This window comes from Triticum dicoccoides, chromosome 1A (assembly GCF_002162155.2).
Source record: "Triticum dicoccoides isolate Atlit2015 ecotype Zavitan chromosome 1A, WEW_v2.0, whole genome shotgun sequence".
NCBI classification, from domain to species: Eukaryota; Viridiplantae; Streptophyta; class Magnoliopsida; order Poales; family Poaceae; genus Triticum; species Triticum dicoccoides.
In genome coordinates, this window is record NC_041380.1 from 134,190,917 (window position 1) to 134,213,821 (window position 22,905).

At 50.8% G+C, this 22,905-nt stretch overlaps 1 pseudogene; it reads left to right on the forward strand.

Moving 5' to 3' along the window:
• The first annotated feature begins 282 nt into the window (after nt 1–282).
• On the forward strand, nt 283–22,656 carry LOC119366976 (annotated as a pseudogene).
• Nucleotides 22,657–22,905: the final 249 nt, after the last annotated feature.

Genomic DNA, 22,905 nt, shown 5'->3' on the forward strand with positions numbered 1-22,905 from the left:
GGAGGCGCCAATACGCCTCCTCATCAGAGTAGATGACGGAGAGCTGGTCTTCTAAGTCGTAGTGAGAGAGCCACTCATCCGGAGAGAGGCCGCTGGAATCAGCACGAAGATCTAGGGCTTGGATGGCGGCCAACAAGGCCTTCTTACGCTCGCGGAGGTCACGCCCCAAGTTAGCGCCCCATCCCTTCATGAACTGTCGGCCACGCTTGGCACAAAAATGCCAACAATCAATGGCCGAGGGGGGACGAGGGTGGGGGTGACCACGGGCTTCCACCCAGCGGGTGCCAACAGCCTCCACAAAACCAATTTGGGACAGCCAAAATGTCTCAAAGCGGAATCGATGGGGAATCGGCGAAGGAGAGGAGGAGGGGCACGTGGTCGGAGCCGATCCTGGTGATGGCACGAAGGGAGGCAAGATGGCAACGGAGGTCCCGTTTCGGGGAAACTAGAACCTTGTCCAGCACGGACTGGGTTGGGGAGGCCTGACGATTGGTCCAGGTAAACCTGGCACCAATTCTATCAATCTCGCGGAGGCCGAGATCGGCAATGAAATCATTAAACATTTGCATCCGTGCAAAGTTAACGTTCGCGTTGCTCTTGTCCTCCGCGAAACGGAGGAGATTGAAATCGCCTCCAACGACCACCGGAAGAGAAGCTGCCTAAATTTTCCGGTGGATCTCCTCGAGGAAGGAAGCAGACCTACTATGGTCGGCCGGTCCGTAGACAATGATGACCTCCCACTTAAAATTAAGCGACCGTTCGAAGAGTTCCATGCTCAGAAAGAATTGCCCCCGGAGAAGCGGCCGAAATTTTCCGGTGGATCTCCTCGAGGAAGGAAGCAGACCTACTATGGTCGGCCGGTCCATAGACAATGATGACCTCTCACCTATAAATACTCTTTCTGTACTAGATGGAGAAACTATTAATGCACTGGATAAAAAAAGTTGTAGGTTGATTAGCACAGTGACATACCCTTTAGAAAAAAATCCAGATGAATGTTTTATAGCAAAATAAAAAATAAAGAAAAGAAACAAGAGTAGACGATGCGATGCCTATGAAACAAGTGTGGGTTTGGTGCTTGTGCTTGCCGTTGCTTTAGAATTTGTGATGCCTTGGTGTCCAGAAAGGAAAAGAATAAGAATCAAATAAAGGAAAACTCCACCGGCAGCTTATAAAGAATCAAATGAAGGAAAGGAACACTCCACCAACAGCTAACGATTGATCCCTGCCTCTCTTCCCACGACCTCTTCCCTGCGCGCGCCTACATATACCCTCTCCACGCAACCAGCGCCGGCAAAAACAGTATTGAGAGAGCCACGCCGGATTCGCATTCTCGATCATTGTCTTCCGTCGCAGCTTGATCATCGTCTTCGCTGCAGGGAGCCACACACCGGATTCACATTCGTAAGTAGTATGTACATACTTTTTCAAGCTTGTCCCCAAACTTTCGCAACAACAACTAACATCTGCATCTCGAAATGGTTCCAGCTGGCGTTGCGATGGACTTCGCCCTGGACGCTGCGCTCTGGGTGTTGGGCAAGGCTCTGGCCCCGGTCACGGACGGCCTGCTGGAGCCATGGGCGGCCAGCGCCGGGCTTGGCCACAACATCGACGCCCTCAAGATGGAGCTCCTCTACGCTCAGGGGATGCTCGACAACACGCAGGGCAGGGAATTTCGAAGCCCCGCACTCAAGGAGCTTCTACACAAGCTCCGGGAGCTCGCGTACAGGGCTGACGACGTGCTTGACGAGCTTGACTACTTCCGCATCCAGGACGCGCTCGAAGGCACTTACCACGCCACCGCCGACTTGGATGCACAGGGCTGCATTGATGGCCTCGTCCTCAATGCTCGGCACACTGCCAGGGCCACCGCTCATAAGCTCAGGCTCTCACCATGTTCGCCTGGTGCTAGTGCTAGCCATGGCGATCCCGGCGACGAAGCAGAAGGTGGGGGGAAACAAGGATGCCTGTTTAGCATCCGCACTCGTGGCAGGCATCAAATCAGCTCCCCACCAGCGTCACCCACCAACAATGGTGGATGCATTTCCAAGGTTATTTCTCGTGCTCGCAGCTCTGCCCACATTATCGGTAAGAATCTCACATGCTACTCTTTCCCGTCCGTCGACCACGATGACGATACCATGTTGGAACGACGGTTCCTTTGTGGCGCCTGGCAGTCCAAGGCAGTACAGAGAAATCATGTAGTGCAAACTCCAAAAAAGGAATTTGATAGGGTGGGGATGTCCCATAAGATGATAGAAATAGTGGAGCAGCTGAAAGCCCTATGTGGAAAGGTCTCCACCATCCTCAGTCTAGAGCTATTGGGTTCTAGTCGTACCTCTAACCAAGACAGTACTATGAACAGACCCAAAACCACCCCAAATATTGTAGAGCCTGAGTTATATGGGAGGGATGGCCAGAAAAAGAGCATCGTGGATGATATTACACATGGTAAGTATTGTACAGATGAACTTACTGTGGTTCCACTTGTTGGTCCGGGTGGTATTGGGAAGACAACACTCACACAACACATATTTAGAGAACTCGAGAGTTCTTTCCAAGTTTCAGTTTGGATATGCGTCTCTCTCGATTTTAATGCAGATAGGTTGATACAAGAGATTGTGAACAAGATCCCTAAAGTGAACGGTGAAAAGGATAATGCTAGCAACCAAGAGTTAATTGAACAAAGATTAAAATCTAAGCGGTTGTTGCTTGTTTTAGATGATGTGTGGACATATCATGAGGATGAGTGGAAAAAACTATTAGCTCCATTGAAACATAATGATGGAGAAAAGGGTAATGTGGTTATAGTCACTACATGAATTCCAAAGGTAGCAAGTATGGTCACCACAACTAATTCTTCAATCAACGTGGAACGTTTAAGTCATGAGGATACTATGTCTTTCTTCGAAGTATGTGTATTTGGTGACCAACGACCATGGGAAGACCATCCTGAATTACGTGATGTTGGGAATAGAATAGTAACAAAATTGAAGGGTTTCCCTCTTGCAGCAAAAACAGTTGGTAGGTTACTAAGAAACCAGCTTACCTTGGACCACTGGACAAGAGTTGCAGAAAGTAGAGAATGGGAATTACAGACCAACGACATTGACATTATGCCTGCCCTAAAGCTTAGCTATGATTATCTCCCTTTTCATCTACAACAATGTTTTTCCTATTGTGCATTGTTTCCAGAAGATTATGAATTTGGTAGCAAAGAGTTGACTCACTTCTGGATAGGACTAGGCATTATAAGGTCACATGATAAGGCCAAAAGAACAGAAGGTGTTGCACTGTGCTATTTAGATGACTTGGTAAATCATGGATTCTTTAGAAAGAATGAGAAAGAAAATGGTCCTCGTTATGTTATTCATGACCTACTGCATGACTTGGCAGTGAAGGTTTCATCATATGAATGCCTTTGCATATATAGTTCTAATGTGAGGTCCATACAAATTCCTGCATCTGTACGTCACTTGTCCATCATTGTAGAAAATACCGATGTCAAAGATATAATCACTTTTAAAGAATACAACAGTTATTTGAGTGCACTAGGTAAAAGATTGAAAGTTCAGAACTTACGCACTTTAGTGTTGTTTGGTGAATACCATGGAAACTTTGCCAAAACTTTTAGGGGTTTATTTAGGGAAGCTAGAGCCTTGCGCACTATTTTTCTGTCTGGTGCATCATATTCTGTGGATGCTGTGTTGCTGGACTTTTCAGAACTTGTCCATCTTCGCTACCTAAGGATCAAATCAGTTCGTAATAAGGACATGTGCTTACCTAGTGCATTGTTTAGATCCTATCACTTAGAGGTAATTGATCTAGAAAGTTGGGGCGGCAGCTTTGGTTCAACAAGTCAAATGAGCAGCCTTGTAAAATTGCGTCATTTTGGTGTGCCGGAAGATAGTCTTAAACTTCACTCTAGCATATGCGAGGTTGAGAAACTTAAATTCCTAGAGGAACTGAGGAGATTTGAAGTGGGAAAAGAAACCAAGGGTTTTGAACTAAGTCAACTAGGAGAACTGACAGAGCTTGGAGGATCACTTGGCATTTATAATCTCGAAAAGGTGCAGAAAAAAGACGAGGCAAATGAACTAAAACTGATACACAAAAACCACTTGCACAAGTTAATACTAGAATGGTGTATTGATGGACCTAACAAGAATGCAGAACAAGAAGAACATGTCATTGAAAGTCTCGTACCACACAGTAATCTGCAAGACCTATGCATTAGAGGACATGGAGGTGCTAATTGCCCATCATGGTTGGGCAGGTACCTCTCAGTTGAAAATTTAGAATCTCTTTCCCTATGTGACGTATCTTGGAGCACACTTCCCCCTCTAGGGAAGTTGGGGTTCGTTGCTGGTGAAGAGTGGCAGAGTCATGTCTCAAGCCAAAGTTTCCATATTTTGAAAAGGCTGGAAATAGTTAACATACCAAAACTACAAAAATGGGCTGGAAACGAACCTTGTCATTTGTTCTCTGTTCTAGAGGTGGTCATCTTTATAGATTGCCCTGAACTCGTGGAATTGCCATTTTCACACCCTAGTAGCTATCAAGCAAAGCACGACGAGAATATGTCTTGGTTTCCTAAACTACGGGAGCTCAAGATTATACGCTGCCCCAAATTGGCGTCATTGCCTCCAATTCCTTGGACCAAAGCTCCATGCTCAGTTGAGATAGAACAAACAGGACCAGTATTTGGGAAGCTAGTGTACTCGAAGAACTACAAATCGGAATTGAGTTTGAAAGTTGAGGGAAAAGACTGTCAGCATGGTGCGTTGTGGAATGGGCTGGCATTCCATAATCTAGCTGATCTGAAAGACCTGAAGGTGACGAAGTGCCCTCCCCTGCCACTGATTCATCTCCAGAAGCTAAAATCTCTCAAGTCCCTGTGGATAACCGGTATGAGCAACTCGTTGCTGCTGTTTGAAGGTGAAGGCTATAATACTGAATGCCCGCTTCCAGTTGAACATATACGGATCGAGGACTGTGGTACTGATGGAAAGGAACTGACACTACTGTTGTCTTATTTCCCGAAGCTCACTGTGTTAGTAATGAGAAGTTGTGAGAAGATAACAGAGCTTGGTGTGGCGGTGCTTCAGACGGAGATGACGACACCATCATCTTCAGGTAATGAAGTTGAAATTGAGCATGCACAAGATGGGCACCATCAGACAAGAGGAGAGGAGGTAGAAGATGCAGCAGCAGGAGGAGGTCTGCTGCTCCTACCTCGCCAACTACAGGAGTTGAACATCGATGCATGCAAAGAGCTGCGGTTACTCTCTGCTTCACTTGGCAAGGACAGCACACACGGAGGAGGGCTCCAGAGTCTCTGCTCCCTCCAATGGTTGGGCATATCTGGTTGCCCCAGGTTCCTCTCGTCCTATTCGTCCTGCGCCTCATCTTGTTTCCCCTTCCCGACCTCCCTGCAACAACTCATGGTGTGGCGCGTGGAGGGCATGGAGACGCTGGCTCCCCTCTCAAATCTCATCTCTCTCACCAGTTTATACATGTCTGATTGTGGGGATCTAAGAGGCGAGGGCTTCTGGCCTCTCATCGCCCAGGGCCACCTCACACGATTAAACATCTGTGGAACCCCAAAATTCTTCACTGGTTCAGAGCCCTCATGGCCGCATGACCAAGAGATTCCTTCCTCTTCATCCAAACTCGAAAATCTGTCGACAGATGACTGGGCGGGAGTCCTTACTGTGCCCATCTGCAGACTCCTCTCTTCCGCCCTCACTGAGTTAAACTTTTGTTACAACGAAGAGGTGGAGCGCTTAACAGAGGAGCAAGAGGAGGCCCTTTACCTCCTCAATAGCCTCCAGAAACTTGTGTTTTCTCACTGCAGGAAGCTGCAGCACCTCCCTATGGGGCTAACCAAGCTTGCCAGCCTCAAGATATTACAGATCCGGTGGTGTCCAGCCATTCAGTTGCTGCCCAAGCACGGACTGCCAAGTTCTCTACAAGAATTATATATCAGAAACTGTCCGGCCATCAAATCTCTGCCCAAGGACGGCCTGCCAAGTTCACTACGAAAATTACAAGTATTTGATGGCATCAGCGAGGAGCTTAAAAGGCAGTGCCGCAAGTTAAAAGGAACCATTCCAATCATCATAGACTATGCCATCTACTACTAATCCAAGGTAACTGACATTTGATGGCTTGTACTCATTCCCCACTTTCCCACCCTCAAATTCACGTTACTTTCCATAACTAATCTCGTAAGTAAGCATCAGAGTAGTTGTCTTTTTGTTTGCTTCACCGCAGTTACTGCCGTGCCATCTGAATAACCCACTTTTTTAATCTTCTGAATGTGCAGGGTTCTTCTCGGATTTGTACATTCTTCTAGCCTAGTCTTATAGATCCAGTTCTCTTTCTATCCAAGCACAGTTCATGAAGTTGCTGCCCTTGAAAGCATGAAAGTTTCAAATTATTATAGCACCCGTCCATTGTTATACTGGTTATGGTTAGTATATATATGAATAATTATCCCCTACTCCCGTACACCACTTCTTCAGCACTGTTTACAAATTTAACACGTCGATTTGTTGTGATGTGTCTTGTTATTTTGGTTACCTGAGAAAGTTTCCATTTCATATGTTTCAGTTGTTCTACTTACTATTGGAACTGAACAAATGCTTCCTTGCTTGCATCCATCCCCAACTCCCACCACTTTCCATCACATTTTCCTGATCCCACACACGTCAACATTTTCATTTTTATCTGTTTCGCTTACCGCATAATCTGAACAATGTGAGTTTCAATCTACCATTCAGGCCTCTGCTATGGAGCTCTAAAAATTGTTCTACCTTTGAAGAACCTTTGCACAATTTTGGACGCCAAGACCTTGTGTGGCATCGCCTACATAACTATGGTATGTATATGTAAGAACACCACTTTACCCCTTTGGAAGTTAATCCATGGTGACCCCACACGTTGAGTGTAAGACAATAAGTTTTGGGAACCAGCACAACCCTCTAGGGGTGGCTTATCTCATTATATATAATGGTTGTGTTACAATACGTACATAGGTACAGAAGTTATACATAGTCTAACACCCTCCCTCAATCTTAGCCACTTTCTAAAGAACTGAGAAGGGTAAGATTGCGCCTACAAGCCTCAAACTGTGGCAGTGATAAAGGCTTAGTGAAGATGTCTGCAAGTTGATCCTTAGACGAGATAAACTTGATCTGGAGTTGCTTCTGTGATACACGTTCCCGTACAAAGTGATAGTCAACTTCAATGTGTTTCGTTCGGGCATGAAATACTGGATTTGCAGAAAGGTATGTAGCACCGATGTTATCACACCAAAGAATAGGAGGCTGTGGTTGAGACAAACCCAACTCCTGAAGCAAAGACTGCACCCAAATAATCTCTGCAGTAGCATTAGCCACAGCCTTGTACTCAGCTTCAGTACTGCTACGTGACACAGTAGCCTGTTTCCGAGCACTCCAGGCGATCAAATTAGAGCCAAAGAATACTGCATAACCCCCCGTGGATCGCCTGTCATCTGGGCTACCAGCCCAATCTGCATCAGAGAAGGCCGAAAGGACCCGAGAGGAAGTCGGCCGAATATGCATACCAAAAGTCAGAGTGAACTGAACATAACGAAGAATGCGTTTAACAGCAGCCCAATGAGTATCTCTGGGAGCCTGAAGATACTGACAAACCCTGTTAACAGCATAAGAGATATCTGGTCTCGTGATCGTCAAGTACTGAAGTCCACCAACAATGCTTCTGTACTCTGTGGCATCCGCAGGAGACAAAAGCTCACCATCAACAGCTGTTATCTTGTCGGTAGACGACATGGGTGTGGTGGTCGGTTTGCACTTCAGCATGCCGGCTTTTTGTAACAACTCCAAGGAATACTTCTTCTGCGTAAGGACAAGACCAGTAGCACGAGAAGTGACCTCAACTCCAAGAAAGTAGTGAAGCTTCCCAAGATCTTTGACCGCAAAATCAGCACCAAGAGAGCAGACAAGAGCATCAGCAGCATACTGAGAAGAGCTGACAAGGATAATATCATCGACATATACCAAAAGATACATAGTGACTTCTGGCTTCTGTAGAAGAAATAATGAAGTGCCAGCAGTGGACGGCACAAACCCATGAGCACGAAGGGCAGAGGCAAGGCGGGCATGCCAGGCACGAGGAGCTTGCTTCAAACCATATAGTGCTTTGGAAAGACGACAGATATAGTCAGGACGATCAGGATCAGAGAAACCAGGCGGCTGTTTCATATAAACCTCTTCCTCCAAAAATCCATGTAGAAAGGCATTCTGCACATCAAGTTGACGAAGTGACCAACCACGAGAAACAGCAATGGAGAGAAGAAGCCGAATAGTGGTAGGCTTGACGACAGGACTGAAGGTGTCCTCATAGTCAAGACCATGACGCTGCCGAAAACCGCGAGCAACAAGTCGCGCTTTGTAACGCTCAATAGATCCATCCGAATGCTTCTTCACTTTGAATACCCATTTTGAGTCAATAACATTTACCCGTGATGGTGGAGGAACGAGAGTCCATGTCTTGTTACGAAGAAGAGCATGAAACTCCTGCTCCATAGCCTCTCGCCAATGTGGAATGCGCAGGGCAGCCTGATATGAGCGAGGCTCAGAAGATGGATCCGCAATAGCAGCAGCCAAACAAGCAGCCAACCAAGCAACCGTACCATCCGTACGTTCCTTAGGTTTGAAAATGCCACTGCGACTGCGTGTATGTGGTCGAGACACAGGAACCACCGAGGTCGACGGAGCAGCCTGCAACGGGCTGGAGGACGGCGACGTTGATGAGTCAGTTGGTGACGAGGAGCCAGGCACGGTAGCCTCGGACTCAGTCGGCGAAGAAGGCCGGCCCACCGGCGAAACCGGCAGAGCAGACGAAGCAGCTGGCGACTCCGGCATCCCAGACCGGGCCGATGGCGAGCTCGGCATAGTGGGCCGTGGCGCGGCCGGTGTCGCGGGCCGATCCGCTGATGAAGGCGACGTGAGGACCCGAGCCGCGGGCGAAGACGGCGTGACGGGCCGAGCCACGGGCGACTCGGCGGCCGCTGGTGAAAAAGGCCGAGCCGCTGGAGACTCAGCGATCACTGGCGTAGCAGACCGAGCAGTGGAGATGCTCGGCGCGACGGGCTCGTCGGGTGACCATGCATGGGCACGCGAATCGATGCCATGCAACATAGGGCGATCGACGTGCCCACCAGAAGACGACGATGATGATGGTGAATCCTCCAACAGCTCCAAACGAGCTCCACGTCCGGTTCCTGCACCATGGTTAGGTAACAGCAAAGGAGAGTATGCAACATCATCAAATTGGTCAGAAGCAACAGAGGATGAATGCAGGGATGGTGGTTCGACAGTGGACACAGGAAGGTTGGCAAAGGGAAAAACATGCTCATCAAACACGACGTCCCGAGATATATAGACACGATTAGTGGGAACATGAAGACATTTGTAACCTTTATGAAGAGAGCTATAGCCAAGGAAAACACACTTCTTAGAATGAAACTCAAGCTTGCGCTTGTTATATGGACGAAGATGCGGCCAGCAAGCACACCCAAATACCTTGAGAAAGGTATAATCAGGTTGTTCATTAAGGAGAACCTCAATGGGAGTCTTCATGTTTAAAACACGAGTAGGAGTACGATTGATGAGAAAGCATGCAGTGGTGAAAGCATCACTCCAAAACCGAAACGGAACAGATGCATGGGCCAAAAGAGTAAGACCAGCTTCAACAATATGACGATGCTTACGTTCGACTGAACCATTCTGCTGATGTGTATGTGGACATGCTAAACGATGAGCTATCCCAAGCGACTGAAAGAAGGAGTTGAGGTTGCGATACTCGCCCCCCCCCCCCAGTCCGACTGGACATGAACAATTTTGTGCTTGAGAAGACGTTCAACATGTTTTTGAAACTGAACAAAAATATCAAACACATCAGATTTGCGTTTAATAAGATAAAGCCAGGTAAAGCGACTATAAGCATCAACGAAACTGATATAGTAATTATGACCACTGACAGAAGTCTGAGCAGGACCCCATACATCTGAAAACACAAGTTCTAACGGATGTTTCACCTCACGACTGGACTCCGAAAAAGGAAGTTGATGACTCTTCCCCTGCTGACAAGCATCACACACTGCTACATCTTTATTACTAGACAAACTAGGAAGCTCATGACGACGCAAAATATGACGGACAATAGGTGTGGCCGGGTGACCAAGACGAGCATGCCACTGTGACGGAGAGACCCGAACTCCACTGAAAACGCGAGCGACGCCAGGATGCTCCAGACGGTAGAGGCCCTGGCACAACCGCCCACTAAGAAGAATGTCCCTCGTGCCCCGATCCTTAATAAAAAGATCAAAAGGGTGAAATTCACAAAGCACATTATTATCACGTGTGAGTTTAGGAACTGAAAGAAGATTGCGGGTCACAGATGGAACGCGAAGAACATTGCGAAGCTGAAGACTCCTATTGACATGTCTAGTGAGAAGAGATGCTTGACCAATATGAGAGATGTGCATACCTGCTCCATTGGCGTGTGGATCTTGTCGGAGCCATGATAGGGTTCACGAGTGTGAAGCTTCCCCATCTCGCTGGTCAGATGCTCTGTCGCCCCAGAGTCCATGTACCAGTGTGGATCGATGGAGTAGGACTGAGTGTGTCCCTGGTGCTTCTGCGGCGCGGGACGATCAGCCATGGCGACCTGACGGGCATTGTTGCGTGTATCTTTGCCGTCATTGCCAAGACCAAGGAAGCTTCGCTGGAAGCGCTTATGACACTTGGAGGCCCAGTGCCCATCGCGGCCACAAAGCTGACACACACGTGGACCGCCAGCCCCCGGTAAGGTCGCAGTAGGTGGGGGGGGGCCGAGGCGGGCGACGGTGGCAGCCCCAAGGGAGACCGGGGTGATGAAGAAGAGCGGCCACCCTTGGTGGCGACGTTGGCCGAGAGAGAGCCAGTGCCCCTGGTGCGGCGAGTCTCGACCCGTTGCTCAGTGAGAAGAAGCCGAGAGAAAACCTCGTGTGCCAACATGGGTGTCGAGTTACCCCGCTCGTTGATGATCTCGACTAAGGCATCATACTCCTCATCAAGACCATTGACAATAAACGAGTTGAACTCGGAGTCGGTGAGGGGCTGTCCAATGGAGGCCAATGTGTCGGCAAGGCCCTTGACCTTGTTGTAGAACTCAGTGGCCGCGGAGTCAAGCTTCTGACACTCTCCAAGCTGACGACGGAGTGCAGAGACACGAGCCTGGGACTGCGCTGCAAAGGTGCGCTCAAGGATGGTCCAGGCCTCATGAGACGTCTTCGCGAAGACAACAAGGCCGGCAACTGCTGGCGAGAGCGACCCCTGGATGGAGGAGAGGTTCGCCTGGTCCTGCCCTGTCCAGACGCGATGGGCCGGATTGTAGACCGGACCGTGCACGCTGTCTACCAGCGCGGGTGGGCAGGGAAGCGATCCGTCGACGTAGCCTAGCAGGTAGTGACTCCCCAAGAGCGGGAGAACCTGCGCACGCCAGAAGATGTAGTTGTCTGCGGAGAGCTTGATGGTGATGAGATGACCGAAATGAAACGGCGGCGGCGAAGACAATCCCATCGAGGAGGCTGCCTGGGGTGCAAACACCATGGAGGCAGCCGGAGGCACCGAAGCCGATGCGGGAGGAGGCGGGACCGCAGCCAGGGCGGGCGCCGCAAAGCTCGCGGCCGGTGCGGACGCCGCAAGGCCCGCGGCCGGGGCGGACGCCGCCAACCCCGCCAGCGGGGCGGTGTGATCCGCTCGCGGCAGGAGCGACGGGACGACGCCTGCGGAATCCGCAGCGGACGGCGGCGCCGCGGTGTGGACCACGAGGTCACGCCCGAGCGAGGGCGCCGGCGGCGTGGAGAAGACGGAGCCGATGCTCCTTGTCCCGATCGGAGCCGGAACGGAGACGGCATCGAGCGGGAGGTTGAGCAGAGCCGCAAGAGAGGCCGGGAGGAAGCCCGCAGCAGTGGAACCGGTGGTGGCGGCGCTCGACATGGCGGCGGCGCGATCGGTGGCGCGGCGGCGGCGGTGAAGGCGGCGGCGGCTGCGGCGGCGGTGCGGGTATTAGGGTTTAGAAGCGGAAGCGATCGTAACCTAGCGTGATACCATGTAAGACAATAAGTTTTGGGAACCAGCACAACCCTCTAGGGGTGGCTTATCTCATTATATATAATGGTTGTGTTACAATACGTACATAGGTACAGAAGTTATACATAGTCGAACATTGAGACATTTTGGTTTACTTTGGATTACATGTTACTGCATAGTCTGAATGATGTATGTTATCTTTCAATCTACTTCGCAGGGATCAGTCTTGGAGTTGTACATTCTTATAGCCTTGGAGAGCTCTCTCCTTCTACGAAAAAAGCTAAAAAACAGAAAAAGAAAAAAAGAGAAAAGAGAAAAAAAGAAAAAGAAAAAAGAAAAAAGAGAAAAAGAGAAAAGGGAAAAAATAAAAAGAAAAAAGGAAAAAGAAAAAAAAGAAAAAAGGAAAAGAAAGGAAATGCTTTAAAAAAAGAGAGTAAAGCTTTCCATCTGTTCAGTGTCCGCACGTGTGGTAGTCTTGTGACTTTATGTGAGGTGTTTGTGTAGTTGTTGTATGTTCTTTCACAGCAAAAGTAGTAATTCTAATTGTGTAGGGTTGTTTGTCTGATAGTTGTGTTGCATATTTGGAAATCAACATCCAGTAGTAACTCCCAACAAAAGGAAAGGGAAATGGAAATTTGCAAGGGAAAGAATTATATCCATTATGTGGTTTTTGTGTGGTATCTAGTTGAAAAGGGAGAAATATTAACTGACTATGAGTTCCGGGACTGAGAGAAGCTGCAGCGCCTAACCAAGCTTGAGATTACAGATCAGAGACTGTCCAGTTGCTGCCCAAGGACATCCTCTGAACCCTTCTGCAAGAATTAGTGATCGAGCGTTGTCCGTTCGTCAAATCTCCTGCCCAAGGACGGCCTGACAAGTTCACTATGGAAATTAGAAGTTTTTAGTGGCATCAGCGAGGAGCTAAAAAGGAAGTGCCGCAAGTTAAAAGGAATCATTCCTATAATCAAAGGCTACACCTAATCCAAGGTAAGATTTAATTCCTTGTTTGTACACAATCCCAGTTCTCACCCACAAATTTACATTACTTTCCGTAGTTATCTTTTTGTTTGCTCCACCGCAGTCACTGTTGTGCCGTCTGAATAACCCACTTGTTCTAATCTTCTTTATGTGTAGGGCTCTTCTTGGATTTATACATTCTTCTAGCTTAGCCTTGTAGACCCAGTTCTTTGTGTCCAAGCACAGTTCCTGAAGTTGCTGCCCATGCATGCATGAAGATCCCCCTTTATAGCATCCATCCATTGCTAAACTGGTTAGTATATGAATTATCATCCATTACTCCCATACTTCAGTTCATGCATTGTTTGCAAATTTAATCCGTAGTTGTGCCGTGCGGCCTGTGTCTCATTAATTTGGTTACGTCGGAAGTTTACCCTTCATGTTTTGAGTTGTTCTAGTTACGACCGGAATTGAACAAATACTTCCTTGCTTGTGTCCATTCCCAACTCCCACCACTTTCCATTGATTTTCCATGATCTCATCTCTCTCAAGGATTGCCTCCGGAGTTGTCTGCAATATTTGAGATCTCCTACTTTTATATCCAAGGACGACCTCCTAAGTTCACCAGAAGCATGACATGTCTGTGGTGACAGCAGCAAGGAGCTAAAAAAGGTAGCGTAGAAAAGGAACAATTCCAATAATGAGAGATGTTGAAACTTTTTTTCTTGAATTTTCAAGGGGGGGGGGGGGAGAGTTTCCCCCACCTGAATATATTAATCAAGAAAGCAAAAAAACCCCAGAGATTACAAGCATCAACCAAGATGCCTAGCAAGAGAATTACACAAGGGGGAACAGCAAGAACAAACTGAAGGGGGCACCGAGCTGCCCGCTCGTCCCTTGCTACCCCAGGGCCATTAACCAAGTATCAACATGGCCCCGGTCATCCGTTTTCAGGCGCCCACGCCACAGGAGAGCGTCTTCCCGGCAGCCCCGCAGCAACCGAGCGAGAGAGGGCCGCCGCCCCTGAAATACAACCGCATTCCTATGTTTCCACAAGTGCCAACAACAGAGCATGGTGAAGTCTCGGGCAGAGCCGACGACCGAGCTCGCCGAAGAAGCCAGCAGATCCAGGCAGTTAACCGCTGCGCCATTGACCTTGATGCCAACATGTCTCCAGAAAGTCGCCGCGAACGGGCAGGAGAAGACCAGATGGTCCGCGCTCTCCGGCTCCCTTTCACAGATTGGGCACCCGACCCCATCCGCTTCGACAATGTGCTTCTTCAGCAGCACATCTCTAGTGTGAATGCGTCGCTGCGCCATCAGCCAACAGAAGAATTTGACTCTGGACGGCACACACGCATCCCAGATGAACTGAGCCCAATGTAAGGTCCTCCCCCCGAACCTCAGCAGCCGGTATGCTCTGGCTGACGACAGGCGCCCACACGGGGCGGTGATGTGGATGAGCGACCGCACGTCCTCCCCGCCCCGGACCGGCGTGGTTGAGATCATGGTTGAGACCACGGCCAACTCCTGTTCCCCGACCCGTGTGAGGTGCGGCACAAGGTGTCGGCGGAGCCCATCGGCTCGTACTTGCCAGACCGTCACCTCCATCGAAACAGAGTGTGAGAAGAGCGCAGGGAATGCCGCCGCAATAGGACCGCATGGCAGCCAGCGGTCCCTCCAGAAGGAGACAGTGCGGCCATCCATCACCTCCACCGAAGAGAGCATGCGGTACAGGGGGATTAGCCTGGCTAGGACCACTCCCTGCTCTCCCAGGGCACGGCCACCATTTCCAAGCAGCGATCGCCCGTTTGCCTCCGCCCAGACCCAAGCCGCCCACCTCAAACGTTGAGCAACATGGAGCCTATGAACCATTTTCAGCAAGAGGCATTCATTTTGGGCCGCAAGGCTGCGAACCCCCAGCCCTCCTTCACTTTTCGTGCGGCAAACCCGGTCCCAGGCAACCAAGCATTGTGCTCCCGAGGCTCTCTCAGCAACATTCCACAGAAAGTCCCTCCGCATGGCATCCAGCTCTCTGATCAAAGCTGGGGGGAGGAGCAGGGCAGCCATGGCATAGGTTGGTAAGGCGTCCAGAACCGCGTTGATAAGGACCAAACGCGCAGCGGGTGAGAGTAGGCGCGCCGCCCAGCCAGCAAGATATTTATCGACTCTTGCGAGCATCGGCAGAAAATCTGCGAATTTCAGTTTTTCCCACGACAGCGGCAACCCGAGATAGGTTTGCGGGAAGGCTCCAACCACGCAGCCCAGCGCCCGAACGACCACATCCTGTGTCTCTTGATCAACATGAACTGGGACGAGCGTGCTTTTGGCAAAATTGATCCGCAGCCCAGTCGCCTCAGCAAACATATCTAGGATTTGACGGAGACGAACCGCGCCCTCCTCGTCCGCCCTCATGAGAACCAACGTGTCGTCGGCATATTGGAGCACAACGGCGGGGGAGCCGGGCACAAGCGGATGCCTCATGACTGTATCCTGACGGATCAGCTGCTGCAGCACGTCTGCAACGATCAGGAAGAGGTAAGGTGAGATCGGATCCCCCTGGCGTAGACCACACTTCATTGCAAACCATTTCCCAGGCACCCCATTCAGCAAGACCGCCGAGCGGGATGAATGGAGGATCTCGTCAATCCAGTCACACCAAACAGTCGGGAAGCCACGGACCTCCATGATAGAACGGAGACTCTCCCAGTTAACCGAGTCAAAAGCCTTGGAGAAGTCCAGCTTCAACACAACCGCAGGCGTTTTTCTTCTGTGGCAGCATTGGACTAATTCAGTGGCATAGACAAAATTTTCAGAGATACTCCTCCCTTTCACGAATCCAGACTGGTCTTCATCAATCAGATCCACAATTTGCTTTTGAAGCCTGGTCGTCAGCCCTCGGCACAATATCTTGACATCTCCGTTTTGCAGGGAGACAGGCCGGAAATCAGCCGGCGTCGGCACACCGGTTGTCTTGGGGAGGAGAGCCACATAAGCTCGGTTAATCCCATCCAGGGAGGCAGAACCGGACCAAAGATCATCGAACAGCCTCTGAAGATCATCAGCCACTTCGCGCCAAGCCGCCTGGTAAAAGGCAGGCCCCAGCCCGTCGGGCCCAGGCGCACTGGTGCGGTCCAGCGCCTCGACCGCGGCCTTAACTTCCGCGCGGGCGAATGGAGCGATGAGAGGCGGGCCGTCCACCCGCGCCGACTGGGCGTAAAGCCCAGAGAGGGAGAAACGCCAGACGGGCCGCCGCGCCCGAGCTAAGAGGCCGGTGAAGAAGCCCAGCAGCGCGGCGGCCTTTCCTGCATGATCCACCACTCGAACCCCTTCGACTTCCAGGGCGGCGACCATATTGCAACGACGGCGGTGAGAGGTGGACGCGTGGAAGAACTGAGTGTTCTCGTCCCCCTCGCAGACCGCCCGCCTCTTCCCGTGTTGGCGCCAGTGAGCACATTGGCGGCGGAGAATCGAGCTCGCAAGTGCCTGACGCGTGTCACCTCTCAGCGTTGATTCTTCTGCAGACAAAGAACGGTTTTCCTCCACAAAATCAAAGAACCCGATCAAGAACCGGCAGTCGTTATCAAAAGCAGGAATGAACCGGTGACGCTTTTTCCAAGCCTTGGATGCAAACCTAAATGCTTTCTTTTTGGCTGAAAGAACCCCAGCCGCGCCCGTGCCTCGGACCGAGTTAACCCAAGAAGGGAGAGTGGAAGGGAGGAAGAGGGGGTCGGTTAACCAAGCATTTTCGAAGAAGAACCGAGAGGGGGCGGGGACTTTGGTGGAAGCAGCCACCAAGAGTGGGACATGATCAGACGTGGTGCGTGGAAAGGAGGAGAGGGTCGAGTCGGGGAAGGTCGCGCCCCACCTATTGTCGAAAAACGCCCTGTCCAAGCGAGCCAAGGTCGGGGGGTTCTGCCGATTTGTCCATGTGTACAGACGATCCGAAAGATGCAGCTCGTGAAGGGCAGCAGAGTTTATCAAAGAGTTAAACTTAGCGGCACGCCTGACGTCAAAGCGATCATTATTTTTCTCTGACGGATCACGGATAAGATTGAAATCCCCAAGAACGAGCCAGGCATCCGAGACATTAGCAGGCAAAGCAACCATGTCTCCCACGAAATCATCCACGAGGGAGTGATCAGAGGGCCCGTACACAGTGGTAATCGTCATACGCGCGGCCGAGGAAGTGCAGGCCAGCGTGACAGTGAGAGAGAAACGCGATTCAGAGGAGGAAACCAGGGAGTAACGCGCAGGATCCCAGGCCGTCACCACACCTCCACAGCTCCCATCCGCATCCTTGGTGATAAACTCCGAGAGGCGCCCTGGAAGGAAAGTAGCAGCCTTGCGGGAGTCTAAGGCAGACAGCTTACTTTCCTGAAGGCAAACAAGACTAGGGTTGGCAGAGATCACAAGGTTCTTGACAACATCACATTTGTCCTTGGAACCCAAACCCTGGACATACCAGAACAACACACGGACAGTCCTAACAGAGTTACTTCCCATTACAACAACACGCACCGTAGCAACACGAATTAAGGGAAACACTAGCTAGTGCAGGAAAGAGCGAAGAAAAGATACAAGCCAGCCCGAGGGGAGGCGGATAAACGACGACTCACGGCTTGCCATCGCCAGAGCAGTGACAAAGGTAGGGCCGTTAATCATCAGCAGGGGCAGGCACCGGGGCAGTGGGAATGGAAGCAGCCGAGCGAAGCCCCGCCACCCTTTTCTTGCTTAAGGGGGCAAGAACGCCATCAAGGATCTTATCTTTCTCTGCCTTCGCCTTGAGCCTAGGAGAGCACCCCGTCAGAGCTTCTTTCAGGGCTTTGAGCCTGACGGCTTTGGCTTCGACGCTGACCCAAGCCGCACTCTCCTTCCCAGCCAGACGGAGACTGCGCCGGGCTTCGCCTCCAGCTCCCGTCACCTCGGCAGCAGGCAGGTCCTCGTCCAGCTCTACAATGGTCACCGTAGAGCGGGAGGTCATCGAGCCAGAGACGGGCGAATCGAGGATGAGAGGAGAGGCGGGAGGAGGGCCCAGGCGGGGAGGAAGGAGGGGGGGAGCGCTGCCCTGGCCGGGGAGAGGCGGCGCTCCAAGTACACGCAGCACCGAAGCGAGCCGCCGCCCGCCCCCACGACCGCGCCCCCGGAAGGGAGGAGCGTTGACGATGTTGCCGCGCCCCCGCCCTGCTGGCGTCCCCTGGAGGACGGGAAAGTTGTGTGCAAAAGGCGACGGGGGGTCATGGAAGAAGGGTAGGTACAGCCCATCTCTGGAGAAGGAGTCGGAGACGGCCCACGCGCGCATCGGTCAGACGGAGATCACCCGGACACCCCATCAATTGCCGATAGGCCAGATGTCATAGGGCACATCCCGCGGGTTGCAGAGGCGCACCACAACCCTCACCGTGGCCAGCTCGCGCCCCGCCAGAACCAGCGGGTCAATCTCAAGCACCTTGCCAAAGGGCGCGAAGGCCGCCGCGATGCCGACAGGATTCGGGTGCTCGGAGGGGAAGCAAGTGGCGGCGAGGAGGGCACACGTCCCCACATGCACCTCCGTGCGGGCATATTGCTCCTCGCGGTGGAGATCGATGCGCGCGCCCTCGTGCATGAAAGGTTGGTGGCGCATGGCTTCCTCACGGTCTGCCGGGGTGGCAAAGCGCAGGTACATGGCCCCGATCGACGAAGGGATGGTCTCGGGGAGGATGTGCCCGATGTCACGTAGGAGAGCAGCCTGCACCGCCACCGTGTCGTTGTAGAAGGCATTTGGAGGCTCGATGGTGACCACCGCGAGCCGCAAGGCCGCGGAGTAGTCGCCGTCCGGCATGAAGACCTCAACAGAGTCCGGGCGGCGGGACTCAGCAGCAATGGAGCGTCCCGACGACCGAGAGGACTCCGAGGCCTCCAGCGACCCCGTGATGGAAGTAGGAGCGCTGCCGGACCCTGACCCGTCGGAGCCGGGAGCAGGGCGCTCGGCCGCAAGCCCCTGACCATGGTCGCCGCTCAGGACCGGCTCGGGGTGGCTCGTCACCGGAGAGGAGGGTACGGGGGACGGCGGCGGAGAAGACACCACAGCAGAGGTGGAAATGTCGCGAAACCGCGGTTCCTTGCACACTTCAGGGACGCTCTCCGCCAATGAACTGGGGCCCCCAGTTTCGAACCCCCCAAGGAGGGGCACGTTAACCAGGGCCCGGGCAGCACGGGCGGCGGCAGAGGGGTACGGAGTGGCGGGGCGCCAGGCAGGAGGAGGTGGCGGCGGAGGGCATCGGCCTGGGTGAGGAGGTGCAGGTGGCATGGCGGGGCGAGGACTTGCGAGGGGATGCCATGACGCAACACAGTGATCCGGCGCGGTGGCCCGAGACACGGCAGCGTCGGCAACGAACAGGGTCGCGGCAGTCCCTGATGAAATGGAGAGTGGAGAGGCAGCGGAAACACCCCGAGAGCGATAGCGGAGGGATGAAAGGGCGCGGGGGAGGTTTTTGGCTATGGTTAGTGGAGAGGAGCGCGTCCCGATATGGGCTTCCCCTCGCACCCGCAGGGGTAGTAAACGCCGACGAGACAGCCGCCGCTGAGCCATCACTCCCCCTGCAGTCAATGCCCGGCGAACAGCCGCTACGGACAGCGGAGTTGTCGCACTGGGATGCGACCAAACTTGCCGGGAGATCGGGTGCAGGATGGGCAGGAGATTTCTCGGGCGTTCTGGACGAATCAGCGAGCGAAACGTTAGTCCGCGGTAGGGGGAGCAAACCGAGGGAATTAAACCCTGAGGGGATGGGGCACCAAATCTCTAAAAGCCTATGGCGGCTAGCCTTAGCCCCTCCCGCAGTAACACCCGCTTGGTGACCTCGGCCAGCCACGCGCGAAGCGCTAGCCACGCGCACAGCGTGCTCCCGGGCCCTGGCCGTAGCAGCGTAGGCCCCACTCTTAGAGACGAACAGCGCGAGGTTGATGGCGTGCAAGAGGCCAGGGCCGACGGCGACGAGGAACTCGACGACGGCGGGGCTAGCAACCTCGACAGAGAAGACCAGAGCACGGTCAGGGGAGGCGATGAGCTTTTCATCTGGCGAGCAGAAGAAGTAGGAGAGAAGGTTCGCTACCCCGCTCGCCGAAAAGCACTTCGCCGGGAAAGGAGCAACGACCCAGAGAACAGGGGGGGGGGCAGCACAGGGAAGGCCACCGTGTGTGAGGTGAGGAACGAGGCCAGCACACGCTGGCGGAAGGCAATGCCAGGACGCGGAACCGAGGCACAGGGGAGAGCATGGGACGAACAACCGACAGAGAGCGAGTTAGGGTTACCTCCAGGGCAGGAGCCAGCAGCCAGAGCGGCGTGAGGGTGGCTGGGGACGACTGCCGGACTTGGGGAGGACGGTGGAGGAGGGGCAGCAGCCGCGCCCGCGGACGCCGGGGGGTCGCCTGGCGGGTCGCCAGAGCCTTCACTCTCCATCATCTTTACTAATAAATTAAGTTCCTTGTTGAATTTCAATCAATGGTAACAAACAAGTTCCTTGTTAGAACTTCTGATCAGTTCCTACCCAAATATTTCTATCGTGTTTACTAATAAATTAAGTTCGAAAGCACCAGAGAAATTCTCTTTATGTTTTCATCACCACAATATTGTCATTTTCATCTGACCCCACACAGGTTAATATTCTCTATGTGCAGAGCCATTCTTGGATGCGCACATTCTTCTAGCCTTGCCTTGTTATGTCTTTCACGAAGTTGGCAATCCATCTGTAAATGCCTCCATGTACATAAACTGGTTAGTGTATGCATAGTCATCTGCTTTATAAATTTAATCTGTATGTAGCAGTTCTGCATGTTGTTCGCCTTTCATGTGTTTTGAGTTGTCATGGACCATGACTGAATACTAAAGTTCAAATGCTTGCTCATTTGTATCCAACCCTTCCCACCAATTTCAAGTTTTTTTAGACAATGAAAACTTTTATTACGCCTATCCCCTGCATCATAGATGCATATATAGCCTCACTTAATCTGAACCATGTCGTTTTCAGCCTACTTTGCAGGCCTCTGCATGGAGTCGCAAATTCTTCTGCCCTTGCATTCACACATAGTGTGTGCTTCATGTCCTTGGTGGTATCACCTCCCTGTGCAGATATGGTATGTATATGCAAGTCCACACTTTATACCTCATAAAACTAATCCATGATATTTACCTTGTTTCTTCATAACCCACAGGTTACACCCAAGTCATATTGCTTTGGTTGTGATTTCCTTATAACAACAAAATCTAAAGTGTTCCTTACCTCATTTAAATCTACTTTGCAGGGATCTGTCCTGGACTTGGGCTTTCTCATAGCCTTGTAGAAATCTCTTCATTCTTCTGGCAAAAAAAAAAGAAAAAGAAGAAAAAGAAGAAAAAAAGAAGAAAAGAAAAAAGAAAGCAAAAAAGAAAAAAGAGAAAAAAGGACAAAGGAAAAAAGAAAAAGGAAAAAAGAAAATGAAAGAAAAAAAAAGAAGTTTTTTACCTAAAAAATCCAAACATTCAAAGTTAACACATATTGTTTTGTGGTATCTTTAAAATGGGTAGTTGTGTCACTATATGATGTTCTTTCAAGAAAAAAAGGTAGCGGCATTGTTCGATTTCGAGTTCCAAACTTTCTTACTCAGAAATAGGACCTGTTGCCTGATAGTTGTGTTTAAAATTAGGAAACCAACAAGGGAGTATTAGGTTCTTGTAAAAGAAAAGAAAAGAAAGGAAAAGAGGAAACACGCGAACCAAAAGAAAGAAGAGTAAAACAGGGGAAATAGTAGCAGACTCCTTTGGGCTGGATTAATGAAGTATGCACCCTGCAGCATGTTAGACTGGACCTGAATTAATAAGGTATGTGTTATTTGCAAATTATGAGGTATGTGTTAGACTGGACATGAGTAAAATCTATTAAAATTACACAATGATTTATTTTGTAGATCAGCCTCCTTAGAAGCAAAAGTATGTGCAGAAGTTGTGGTTAGTTCAGGTTGTCTTCTGCCACTGCAATGGCCATAAAAGTAACGGTACTGTCCGGTGAATGCAATCTGTTCCAAGCACTTTTGTACCACAGCCAGGATTATATGTTTCTTGAACTGCATGTGCACAATGGTGAGTATATTTAGATTTTAGTTTATCTTTGAAATTCTCGCCTTGTGTGACATCCTTTATGACTTGTTCTGTACTATTGCTTTGCGGCAGTGAACTGAAACATCTTCAGCTTAGACTATCCGATCCACCCGTAAAAAAAAACTATCCGATGAATCGGAAAATGCTGCCATGAATATACTACCAGACCAAAATCCTCCTTCAGATGAAAGTAACAGTATTGTTCGGTGAATGCAATCTGTTCCAGGCGCTTTTGTAACAAAGCCAGGATTATATAATTCTTGAACTGCATGGTACACAATGGTGAGTACATTTAGACCTTAGTTTATTTCAGAATTCCTCGCCTTGTGCATCCTTTATGACTTGTTCTGTTCTGTTCCATTGCTGCAGTGACCCGAATCATCTTCAGCTTGGACTAGTTTAATCATCAATCGGGAAATGCGGCCATGAATATGCGATCAAGCCAAAACCTTCCTTCATATGGTGTGTGATGTACTCCGATCTAGTGATGTTCTCAGTTTGGTATCATAATGCAAAGTATTTACCTTAGCAAAATGGTGAGAAGTCCTTACAGTGTTTGTTGACGACCTCTTTATTAGCAGATAAAACATGGAAGGTACCGGCGAAATGGTTGGCATTTTCTTCACAAAAGGAAAATGCTGCCCATCTGGTTTGCATGGCGTCTTCAGTGTCTCACTCTGGAAATCCTACTCTGCTGGGTTCTCTTGAGAA